Source organism: Ranitomeya variabilis, chromosome 1 (genome assembly GCF_051348905.1).
Source record: "Ranitomeya variabilis isolate aRanVar5 chromosome 1, aRanVar5.hap1, whole genome shotgun sequence".
Taxonomy (NCBI): Eukaryota; Metazoa; Chordata; class Amphibia; order Anura; family Dendrobatidae; genus Ranitomeya; species Ranitomeya variabilis.
The window spans coordinates 881,019,034-881,031,686 of NC_135232.1; positions in this window are offsets into that span (position 1 = coordinate 881,019,034).

Consider the following 12,653-nt stretch of genomic DNA (forward strand, 5'->3'; position numbering starts at 1 on the left):
TCTATGTATGTCACTCATACCCACAAAACCACTTGTAGTAAAATAAAGACGCCACCACCAACCATATGCACCCTTTTAAAACAAAATGCCCTTCTCTCCCAATTTATATTATGAGCACAAGCAGTTCCCCCACTCTCCCAACTACATATATATTCTCCTACTAGATGGAGGCCCAATGCTATCGCATCGGGAGGGTGGTAATGTCACGATGGGGGCAGGCTTTGCAGCATTGAGAATCTCACCCCCCATGTGCTCACCCACTATCCACTCTTTCCCCATGTGCTGACTTCTCCCATCTATGCTCCTAATGGCATCCTGTGATAATCTAATGACTTTTGCATCAGGGGACTCATGTGCTTGACACCCACACTGATATGCATTGTTTTTGTCCCAGCGATGATGTTGCTCTTCAAGAGTCTCATTTGCCCATTGTTGTCTTCAACGTTGTGCCTTTGCTGCTTTCCTTTCATTGTCATTGCCGTAATTTTTAGGAGGAGCCATGTTGGCGTTGATATTTGCTTTTTAAAGGGGTTTTCACACAAACAAAAGTTCATTTTAAAAATTGTCTGTCTGACCGTGTACAGAACATACAACAGCTCCTGGGCAGAGGAGGAACAAACGACAATACTCGTTTTCCTGTCCTGATCTGTCTGTACATCACTTCAATGACACTCATTGTGTCATTGTCACTGGGTCACATCGCAAACCCGATTTCTCCAGCGATGCTCTAGGTGTGCTGAACGCTTATGGAGGAAAACATTCCAGCTAAGATCATTTGTTATATGTGTGTGGAACACTACGGTAGTGTGGACTTGTTTGTGTATGCTCAGGGCAGGCATATAGCCTTTAGAATTCTGGCACCTCCGGAGAAGAGTTCATATGTGTGCATACGCTGTGTGCTCAGGGCAGGCATATAGCCTTTAGAATTCCGGCACCTCTGGAGAGGAGTTCATGTGTGTGCATACACTGTGACTGTGTCCACTACCTGTTTCCTTGCCCCTCAGAGGATTGTGTTCACCTGTGAAGTAACAGGTTAATTTACATAGCGTGATTTTCACTAGCTTGGCATCTAGCTGCCCCGTACTGTCTAGGGACAGCTGTATTTCTGTCTCTACCCCTCTGTGAAGCTAACAGAGTTGGGTAATTAGTTTCTATTCACACAGGGTGACATTTAACCCCGTGTATTTTCAAGATTGCTTGCCGCACGCTTCCGCCATTGTTTAATAGCTGCGTTTTTTTATCTCCACACGGTTGACCCCAGGTTGTGATCGCACTTCATCTTAATTTATACTCGATCCGCCATCCCTAACACTAAGGGGTTGAATAAGGCTCCCACACCCCCAGAGTAATCATTAAATAATGCTCTCCTGGAGTATAATCATAAACTTGTCGTAAAATAACACCCACCTGCAGTATGATTGTTTACATCCCTTGAAGTAAAATTACACCCCCTGGAGTGTAATGTGTTCCTTCCATGGGCATGTGCCAGGCGCATTGCGGAGTGCCATTCACTGACAGCTATCAGTTTCGCTATACATATTAGGCTCATGAAAATATGTCATCATACTGTGCTTTGCAATTTTTATGTATATGATTTTTGGAAGCCACTTACTTTATACTCCAGACATTTTGCAGATATTCATTGACCGCTATCAATTTTGATACAGTGGCATGTAAAAGCTTGGGCACCCCTGGTCAAAATTACTTTTAATGTGAATTGTTATCGTTGCTTAAAGGGACTCTGTCACCTGAATTTGGAGGGAAAAATTTTCAGTCATATGGGTGGGGTTTTCGGGTGTTTGATTCACCCTTTCCTTACCCGCTGGCTGCATGCTGGCGGCAATATTGGATTGAAGTTCATTCTCTGTCCTCCATAGTACACGCCTGCGTAAGGCAAGATTGCCTTGTGCAGGCATGCACTACGGAGTGAAAATTGTTCCCTCCAAATTCAGGTGACAGGGTCCCTTTAAGCAAATTGAAGATGAAATAATCTCTAAAAGGCCTAAAGTTAAAGATGACAAACTTCCTTTATATTTTAGGCACAAAAAAAGTAAAAAAAAATGGTTAGTACCTAGTAGCACCCGCTTTTACAAGTATCACAGCTTGTGAATGCTTTTTGTAGCCAGCCAAGAGTCTTTCAATTCTTGTTTGAGGGATTCTCATGTGTTCTTCTGTGGTAGACTATCTCACTTTTCTGCACATAGAGGTAGACACAGGAAGACTGTCTTTTTAAATCTTCCACTGGTTTATTAAATGTATTGCATGTTAGGGCAATATTAGCAAAAACAAATCCAGCCTTCCTGGCCTAACAGGAAAAACTTAACATGTGGCACAGTTCTTGTTGCTACGGGAATTTACCCGCTTCAGGAACAAACAAAAGGTTCAGCTTTTCTTAATATGAAAAACACAACTTCAGCGCTTGCACCTCCAGGCCCACCCCTTCTGAATGCCCTAGAAGGCAGGGTATTTATTCTCTGAATTCCTCCCAGTATGCAGCTGTTCAATTAACCTAGCACTAAACATAGTTGATTAACCCCCTTCAGCACTTAGTGTGCTGGAGCTATTTCCTAGGTTGCTATCACTGAAGCTAACACCCTTAGTGAAACATATTTCCCCTCCAGTACTTTGCCAGTGACTTTGGCACATATCCCCCCCCCCCCCCTTTGCCCAAAGCCACGAGTTTCTATACCTTCAGTCACCAAACAGGAAAGTCTAGATAGGGCATCTAGTTTACCATCTAGCTTCCCAGGCCTGTGTTCCACATGAAAATTGAAGTCCTGTAGCCCTGAGTTTCCACTCTTGGAACTCCATCTCTGCTTCAAGAGACCATTTTGACATTCACATCTTCGTGCCCTTAAGAAGGCCATTCAGGTCTGCAGCTATCATGGCGAAATTCGGGATAAACAGCCAATAGCATCACACCATTCCCAGAAATGCCTGAACCTGTTTCTTGGAGATCGGTTGAGGCCAATTTTGGATTTTGGATTCAACCCCAGGACAAAGCAAAAGACCTTGTGAAGATGATGGCAGAAGCTGGTAAGATTATGTCAATATCCACAGTAAAACAAGTACTGTATCAACCTGGGCAGAAAGGCGACTGCAAGGAAGAAGCCATTACTCCAGAAGAAACAAAAAAGCCAGATTTATGCTTACAAATGCACACTGGAACACAGACCTTAATTTTTGGAGACGTCCTGTGGTTTGATGAAACTAAAATTGAACTTTTTGGGCACAAAGACCATCGTTATGTTTGGAGGAAAAAGGGAGAAACTTGGAAGCCTAAGAACACCATCCCAACTGTGAAACATGGGGGTGGCAACATCAGGTTGTGGGGTTGTTTTGCTGCAGGAGAGACTGGTGCACTTCACAAAATAGATGGCATCATGAGAAAAGAAGATTATGTAGCAACACTGAAGCAACATCTCAAGACAGCCAGAAAGTTAATGCTTGGGTGAAAATGGGTCTTCCAAATGGACAATGACCCGAAGCATACTGCCAAAATGGTAGCAAAGTGGATGAAGGATAACAGTCAATATTTTTGAGTGGCCATCACAAAGCCCTGATCTCAATCCTATTGAAAATTTATGGGCAAAGCTTGAAAGCCGGTGCGAGCAAGGCGACCTACAAAGCTGGATCAGTTACACCAGTTTTGTCAGGAGGAATGGGTCCAAATTCCAACCAACTATTGTGAGAAGTTTGTGGAAGGATATCTCAAACGTTTGACCCAAGTAATTCAGTTTAAGGGCAATGGTACCAAATACTAATGAAATGCATGTAAACTTTTGACATTGCAGTAAGTAATAAAAATGCCTTAAGCATTCTTTCGCTCTCATTATTCTGGCATTTGGCAAATATTAATAATTATGGTAATCCTAATTGACCTAAAACGGAAAAGGTTTATTCTGATTTCATGTCGGATATTGAGAAAAACATGCATATGTGTCTTTTTATATAGTGTATGTAAACTTCTGGTTTCAACTGTCTCTATTCTGCCTGCAAGAAATCAAGATTTACTACAAGACCAATAATATATCACTATTAGTGATGAGCGAGTATACTCATTGCTCGGGTTTCCCAGAGCACGCTTGGGTAGTCTCCGAGTATTTTGTAGTGCTCAGAGACTTAGTTTTTGTCTCCTCAGCTGCATGATTTGCGGCTGCTGGACAGCCTGAATACATGTGAGGAATGCCTGTTTGTTAGGGAATCCCCTCATGTATTCAGCCTGTCTAGCAGCTGCAAATCATACAGCTACAGCTACGAAAACTAAATCTCCGAGCACTACAAAATACTCGGAGACCACCCGAGCGTGCTCTGGGAAACCCGAGCAACGAGTATACTTGCTCATCACTATATAAGATTCAATAATACTGTAATAATAAAACAGCAATATAAAAAATACCACCAAGCCATAACCTAATATTAAACAGCATATACAGTAGTGTAAATACCGCCATGCTCATCATTAACCAAAACTACTGTCCAAGGATTGATATTACCACCAAACAGTGATCATATAATGGTAATATCAGGTCTGAGTGTATAGTGTACAGATATTCACCAGTAATGGTCTCACTGATCATTTTCCTTCATTATCTCTGTGCTTTTCCATTCGGCCCAGACCGCAGTGATCACTTCTTCCAACCATACTTTGTCAGTGCAAAATGTAACACAAAAGACCATTTTGGCTTTCACCTTTTCCCGGACATTGCTCATATTCCCCCACCTATACACATACCACACAGTGCTATAACTAATGCCCCTTCTGTGCCCTGTATATTAGTACTCTCCTATTGTATCCTACACTATAAGTGCCCCCTCTGTGCTCCTACACAGTAATGTTCCCTCTGCACTTCGTCACAGTAATTGTTACCCTCTGCCTCCTTACAGTTATCTGGCACCCTATAGAAATAGTGTCTCTCTGTCCCTCATTATGATAGCTCCCCATGACCCTTTCTAATAATGCCTCCTGTGCTCACCTTATAATGATGATTCTTCATTATGCCTCTTCATAATAATGACCCTCAGTGTCTCTTTCTTGTAATGTCCCCAAGTAGGGAATATATAGAAATCCTGGGGACCCATAGCAAATGTTTTATCATTGCAGTCATAAAAGGACATACCTCCCAACTTTTTAATACAGGGAGAGGGATATGTATTGCCTGATTTGCAGTTATTTTGCCTCTTCTGAAGCCCCTTAGTGTTCTCACCCATTACCCCTTCCATTGCCCCCCCCATAAAGTACGATGCCCTCAAAATGCTCCCATACAGAATGATGTTCCTGCATTCCTCTACCTACACAGTATAATGCCCCACAAAACGTGCACAGAATGACAGTATCCACTGCCCACCACACAGTATGATGGTTATCACTGCCCTCTATATAGGATGATGGTCACCCCAGCTCCAATACAGATAAAAAAAGACATAAAAAAACCATAGCAAGTTCAGAGAAGAGCTACCAGGATGGTGAGCGAACTGCAAATTATATCCTATGAGGAACAGTTAAAGGATTTGGGATGTTTAACTTGCAAAAAAGAAAGCTAAGAGAAGACTTAATAGCTGATTACAAATATCAGAAGGGATTTCATAGTGTAGAGGGATCATCCTTATTCAGTGCAGCACGGTGGCTCAGTGGTTAGCACTGCAGCCTTGCAGCGCTGGACTCCTGGGTTCAAACCCCACCAAGGACAACATCTGCAAGGATGTATGTTCTCCCTGTGTTTGTGTGGCTTTCCTCCGGGTACTCCGGTTTCCTCCCACATTCCAAAGACATACTGATAGGGAATTTAGATTGTGAGCCCCATCGGGGACAGCGAAGATAATATGTGCAAACTGTAAAGCGCTGCAGAATATGTTAGCGCTATATAAAAATAAAGATTATTATTATTCTCATTTGCACATGGAAACACAAGAAGCAATGGAATGAAACTGAAAGGGAGAAGAAAAAAAAAAAAATTGACAGTGATGGTGATTAACCCCTTCCCGACCTGTGACGCCACGTAGGCATCATGAAAGTCGGTGCCAATCCGACCTGTGACGCCTATGTGGCGTCATGGAGAGATCGCGTCAATGCAGATCGGGTGAAAGGGGTTAACTCCAATTTCACCCGATCTGCAGGGACAGGGGTGTGGTACTTCAGCCCAGGGGGGGTGGCTTTGCCCTCACGTGGCTACGATCGTTGAAAGTGCAACAGCCAATCAGAGCAATTTGTAATATTTCACCTATGAAAAGCAGCCATGGCTGGAGACTGCGATCTGCCCCCACCGACTGACAGCGGCGATCTGCCGCCGCTGTCAGTCTTTCCTCCCCTCCGTTCTGTGCTCCGCAGCCCTCCGCCTGCCCCCGGCCTCCCCTCCGCCCCCTCCGCTGTCCGATCCCACCCCCACATAGTTACCAAGTCCCGGTGTCTGTCCGTCTTCAGTGATGGGCGCCGCCATCTTCCAAAATGACGGGCGCATGCGCAGTGCGCCCGTCGAATCTGCCGGACGGCAGATTCGTTACAGGTACATTTTGATCACTGTGATAGGTTATATCACAGTGATCAAAATAAAAAAAAATAGTAAATAAAGACCCCCTTATCACCCCCATAGGTAGGGAAAATAATGAAATAAATAAAATATATTTATTTTTATTTTTCCACTAGGGTTAGAACTAGGGTTAGGGTTGCAATTAGGGTTAGAATTAGGCTATGTGCGCACGGTGCAGATTTGGCTGCGAATCCGCAGCGGATTGGCGCCTGCGGATTCGTGGCAGTTTTCCATCACGTTTACAGTACCATGTAAGCCTATGGAAAACCAAATCCGCAGTGCACATGGTGCGGAAAATACAGTGCGGAAACGCTGCAATGTATTTTCCGCAACACGTCAATTCTTTGAGCGGATTCCGCAGCGTTTTACGCCTGTTCCTCAAGAGGAGTCCGCAGGTGAAATCCGCACAAAAAACACTGGAAATCCGCAAGTAAAACGCAGTGCGTTTTATCTGCGGATTTTTCAAAAGCGGTGCGGAAAAATCCGCACACGAATCCGGAACTTTGGCACATAGCCTTAGGGTTAGGACTGGAACTAGAGTTAGGGTTGGAATTAGGGTTAAGATTAGGGGTGTGTTGAGGTTAGTGTTAGGCTTGTGGTTAGGGTTGGGATTAGGGTTGGTTGTGTGTTGGAGTTAGGGTTGGGATTAGGGGTGTGTTGGGGTTAGGGTTGTGATTACGGTTATGGTTAGAGTTGGGGTTAGGGGTGTGTTGGGTTTAGTGTTGGAGTTAGAATTGAGGGATTTCCACTGTTTAGGCACATCAGGGGGTCTCCAATCACGATATGGCGCCACCATTAATTTCAGCCAATCTTGCATTCAAAAAGTCAAATGGTGCTCCCTCCCTTCCGAGCCCCGACGTGTGCCCAAACAGTGGTTTACCCAAACATATGGGGCATAAGCGTACTCAGGAAAAATTGTACAACAATTTCGGGGGTCTAATTTCTCCTGTTACCCTTGGAAAAATAAAAAAATGGGGGCTAAAAAATTATTTTTGTGGGGAAAAACGTTTTTTTATTTTCACGGCTCTGCGTTATAAAATTCTGTGAAGCACTTGGAGGTTCAAAGTGCTCACCACAAATCTAGATAAGTTCCTTGGGGGTCTAGTTTCCAAAATGGGGTCACTTGTGGTGGGTTTCTACTGTTTAGGTACATCAGGGGCTCTGCAAACGCAACGTGATGCCCGCATACCATTCCATCAAAGTCTGCATTTCAAAACGTCACTACTTCCTTTCCGAGCCCCGACGTGTGCCCAAACAGTGGTTTACCCCCACATATTGGGCATCAGCGTACTCAGTACAAACTGGACAATAACTACTGGGGTTCAGTTAATCGTGTTACCCTTGTGAAAATAAAAAATTGCGGGCTAAAAAAATCATTTTTGAGGAAAAAAATGATTTTTTATTTTCACTGCTCTGCGTTATAAACTTTTGTGAAGCACTTGGGGGTTCAAAGTGCTCACCACACATCTAGATAAGTTCCTTGGGAGGTCTAGTTTCCAAAATGGGGTCACTTGGTGGGGTTTCTACTGTTTAGGCACATCAGGGGCTTTGCAAGCGTAACATGACACCCAGAGACCATTCCATCAAAGTCTGCATTTCAAAAGTCAATGCTTCCCTTCCGAGCTCCGCCATGCACCCAAACAGTGGTTTACCCCCACATATGGGGTATGAGCGTACCCAGGACAAACTGGACAGCAAGTTTTGGGGTCCAATTTCTCCTGTTACCCTTGTAAAAATAAAAAATTTTGAGGAAAGAAAAATGATTTTTTATTTTCACTGCTCTATGTTATAAACTTCTGTGAAGCACTTGGGGGTTCAAAGTGCTCACCACACATCTAGATAAGTTCCTTGGGGGGTCTAGTTTCCAAAATGGGGTCACTTGTGGGGGAGCTGCAATGTTTAGGCACACAGGGACTATCCAAATATGACATCGTGTCCGCTAACGATTGGAGCTAATTTTTTATTCAAAAAGTCAAATGGCGCTCCTTCCCTTCCGAGCCTTGCCGTGTGCCTAAACAGTGGTTTACCCCCACATATGAGGTATCGGTGTACTCAGGAGAAATTGCACAAAAAATTTTAGGATCCATTTTATCCTGTTACCCATGTGAAAATGAGAAAATTGAGGCTGAAAGAATTTTTTTGTGAAAAAAAAGGAGATTTTTGTGTACTCACCGTAAAATCTCTTTCTCTTAGCCTCTAATTGGGGGACACAGGACCATGGGGTGTTATGCTGCTGTCCACTAGGAGGCGACACTATGCATAATCTGAAAAAAATTAACCGCGGCTCCTCCTCTGCAGTATACACCCCTGGATGGCGTCAGCCTTCTCCAGTTTTGTGCAAAAGCATTAGGAGGAACGTAACATGAATAACATAGACATGCCTATAAGAAGGCCACTATGTACGAGCTCAAGGAACAATATGAGAACTCAACAGTAACAACTGCCCGTAAAGGGCAACAGGGTGGGAGCTGTGTCCCCCAATTAGAGGCTAAGAGAAAGAGATTTTACGGTGAGTACACAAAAATCTCCTTTACTCTGTCGCCTCATTGGGGGACACAGGACCATGGGACGTCCCAAAGCAGTCCCTGGGTGGGAAGCAATGGACGAATATTGTGCAGACAGGCTCCTAAAGTTGGGGCACCGCCGCCTGCAAAACCAGTCTACCCAGGCTCGCGTCCGCTGAGGACTGGGTATGAACTCTGTAGTGTTTAGTAAACGTGTGTAGGCTAGTCCAAGTGGCCGCCTTACACACCTGTTGTGCCGAAGCCTAGTACCGAATGGCCAAGGAGGCCCCCACCGCCCGTGTAGAGTGTGCCGTAATACCAGCTGGAAGATGAGAATTCTTAAGGCGGTAGGTCTCTTGTATGGTGGATTTGATCCACCTGGCAAGGATAGCTTTGGAAGCCGGCAGACCCTTGCGGCCGCCTTCTGGAAGAAGGAAAAGAGAATCAGACCTCCGGAAGGACGCAGTTCTAGACACATATATGCAATGCCATGACAAGGTCAAGCGTATGCAGAGCCTTCTCCACTATGAACCGGGACCGGACAAAGGGAAGGCAGAGAAATTTCCTCATTGAGGTGGAAGGTAGACACAACCTTCGGAAGGAATAATGGAACCGTACGGAGGACTACCTTGTCCTGGTGAAAAGCCAGAAAGGGCCGTCTGCAGGAGAGTGCTGTCAGTTCAGAAACCCTGCGTAGCGAGGTGATTGCCTCCAGGAAACCACCTTCTGGGATAGAAGGCGGAGCAGGACCTCCTTAAGAGGTTCGAAGGGTGGTCCCTGCAATGCTGTCAGGACCAGGTTGAGGTTTCTAGTGGTCGTCTGTAGGGGGGAACCAATCGGGAAACCCCCTGAAGGAATGTCCTTACTTGCGGCTTGGTAGCAATGCGCCTTTGAAAAAGCACTGAGAGGGCTAACACCTGGCTCTTAAGCGAGCCCAGGGACAGCCTGGCCTCCAGACCCGATTGAAGAAAACCAAGTAGTTTGGGGAGGGAATAAGGGAATGGGGTCTGGCACGAGATTCGCCCCAAGTAAAGAAAGCTTTCCAGGTACGGTAATAAATCTTAGCAGAGGCTGGCCTCCGTGCCCTGATCGTGGTTCCAATGACGTCCGGCGAGAGCCCTGCCTGGGTTAGAACCCAGGTCTCAAGGGCCACACCGTCAAATTGAGAGCCCCTGAGTTCTGGTGGTAGAACGGGCCTTGTGATAGAAGATCGGGGCGGTCGGGGAGACGCCAGGGGGCGTCTGCTGTAAGTTGTACGATGTCGGCGTACCATGTACATCTGGGACAGTCTGGTGCGATTAGGATGGTTGGAACTCCCTCTTGCTTGGTCTTCCTCACCACCCTGGGTATCAGGGGGAGAGGTGGAAAAATGTACGGAAGCTGGACCCGGGTCCAGTCCTGAACCAGAGTGTCTGCTCCGAGCGACCGCGGATCGTGTGTTCTGGCCATGAAGTTGGAGACCTTGGCATTGAAGTGGGATGCCATTAGGTCCACATCCGGGGTCCCCCAGCGGTGACAGATCTGGCGAAACATTTCGGGATGGAGAGACCACTCTCCCGAGTCTATTCCTTGTCGGCTGATGAAGTCTGCTTCCCAGTTGTCCACACCCGGAATGTGGACCGCCGAGAGAACCGACCCTGTGTCCTCCGCCCAGTGGAGGATGTGTGACACTTCTCGCATCGCCTGGGTACTGCGGGTCCCCCCTTTGTGATTCACATATGCCACGGCCGTGGCATTGTCCGACTGTATTCTGATGTGAGAGGCTGCCAGTAAGTGATGGAAGGCCCTCAATGCCAGGAGGATGGCACGAATTTCCAGGATGTTGATGGGCATGGTCGCTTCCACTGGGGACCACTTGCCCTGTGCCCTGTGGTGTAGGTGCACCGCACCCCAACCTGTCAGGCTTGCGTCGGTGGTTAGAACCTTCCATTGACCTATGAGAAAGGATTTCCCCTTTGCAAGCGAGGTTGGCTTGAGCCACCAGTGCAGGGACTTCCTGGTTGACGACGTTAGCTGGAACTCCCTGTTGAGAGAAAAGGGATTCCTGTCCCAGGACTTGAGAATGGCTAGTTGGAGAGGCCTGAGGTGAAACTGGGCAAATGGGACTGCTTCTATTGCTGCCCACATCTTGCTGAGGACTCTCATGGCAAACCGGAGAGATCGAGGGGGTTTGCGGAGGAGGGTGCAAACTCCTAGGCGGAGAGCCAGTGCCTTGTCCTTGGGAAGGAGCACTAGACCCCTGGAGGTATTGAATAACATTCCCAGGAAGGTCAGGGACTGACTCGGGGTTGGTGATGACTTTTGTAGGTTGATTAACCAGCCCATGCGACTGAGAGTATCGGTTGTGATTGAGACGCAGAGCTCTCAGTCCTTGAAGGTGGGAGCTTTGATGAGTAGATCGTCCAGGTATGGAACGACTACTATGCCTCTGGAGTGCAGGACGTCCATGGTGGCTGCCATAACTTTGGTGAACACTCTGGGAGCCGTGGCGAGTCCGAACGGGAGAGTCACGAATTGGTAGTGGTCCTGGCCTATTGCGAACCTGAGAAACCTCTGATGGGCAGGTGCAATAGGTATATGCAGGTATGCGTCTTGTATGTCTATGGAGGTGAGATATTCTCCCTTCTCCATGGACGCAACGATGGACCGAAGGGACTCCATGCGGAAGTGACGGACCCATACATATCTGTTGAGCTGTTTTAGGTCCAGTATGGGCCGTACTCTGCCTCCTTTCTTGGGAACTACGAACAGATTGGAGTAGAACTCTCGGAAGCGGTCGGTCGTGGGGACCGGTACTATGACTCCTGCTTGAAAAAGCGAGGAGACCGCTTGGTGGTAGGCACGAGCCTTGGCTGGTGGTTTTGGGGGGACAGAGAGGAAGAATCGGTCCGGTGGGTTGGAGGTGAAGTCTATTTTGTATCCGGAAGACACTAGTTCCCTGACCCACCTGTCTTCTGTAATAGGCAGCTTGACTTGATGAAAGAGCAAAAGTCAGCCGCCTACTGGTGTGGTGTCTTCCAGAGTCCGTGAGTCATGATGAGGAGAAAGTCTGAGATTTTCCTCCTCTGGGCTTAGGCTGGCCTGCTTTTGACTGCCAGGTCTTGTCCAACCTTTGCGTCGATCGTGAGTTGTCCCTGCGTGGGGAACGGTTACGATTTTGTGCTGGACGCGAGACGGACCAGCCCGAGGAGTTCCAAAAGGATCGGAATCGAGTTTGGTTACGCTTCTTGTAAGTACGTTTAGGTCTGAGTTGGGGAAAAGAAGTACTCTTACCCCCGGTAGCGTTGGATATCATCGTGTCCAACTGTTTACCAAAAAGTCTCCCACTGAGGTAGGGGAGGCACGTGAGGGACTTCTTTGAGGCCGCGTCCGCTTTCCATTCCCGCAGCCAGAGGATACGCTGAATTGTGATGGCGTTTGATGCTATCCCCGCTACCCCCCTTGCTGAATCTAGAGCTGCATGAAGCATGTAATCTGCTACAACTGTTATTTGTACCGCTTGGTCCGACAGCTCAGGAGCGGATGCTTGGAGAGCTTGTAAATTTTTTGCCCAGGCCAGAATAGCCTTGGCAGCCCAAACTGAGGCGAACGCAGGAGCCAGGGATGCCCCTGCTGCCTCGAA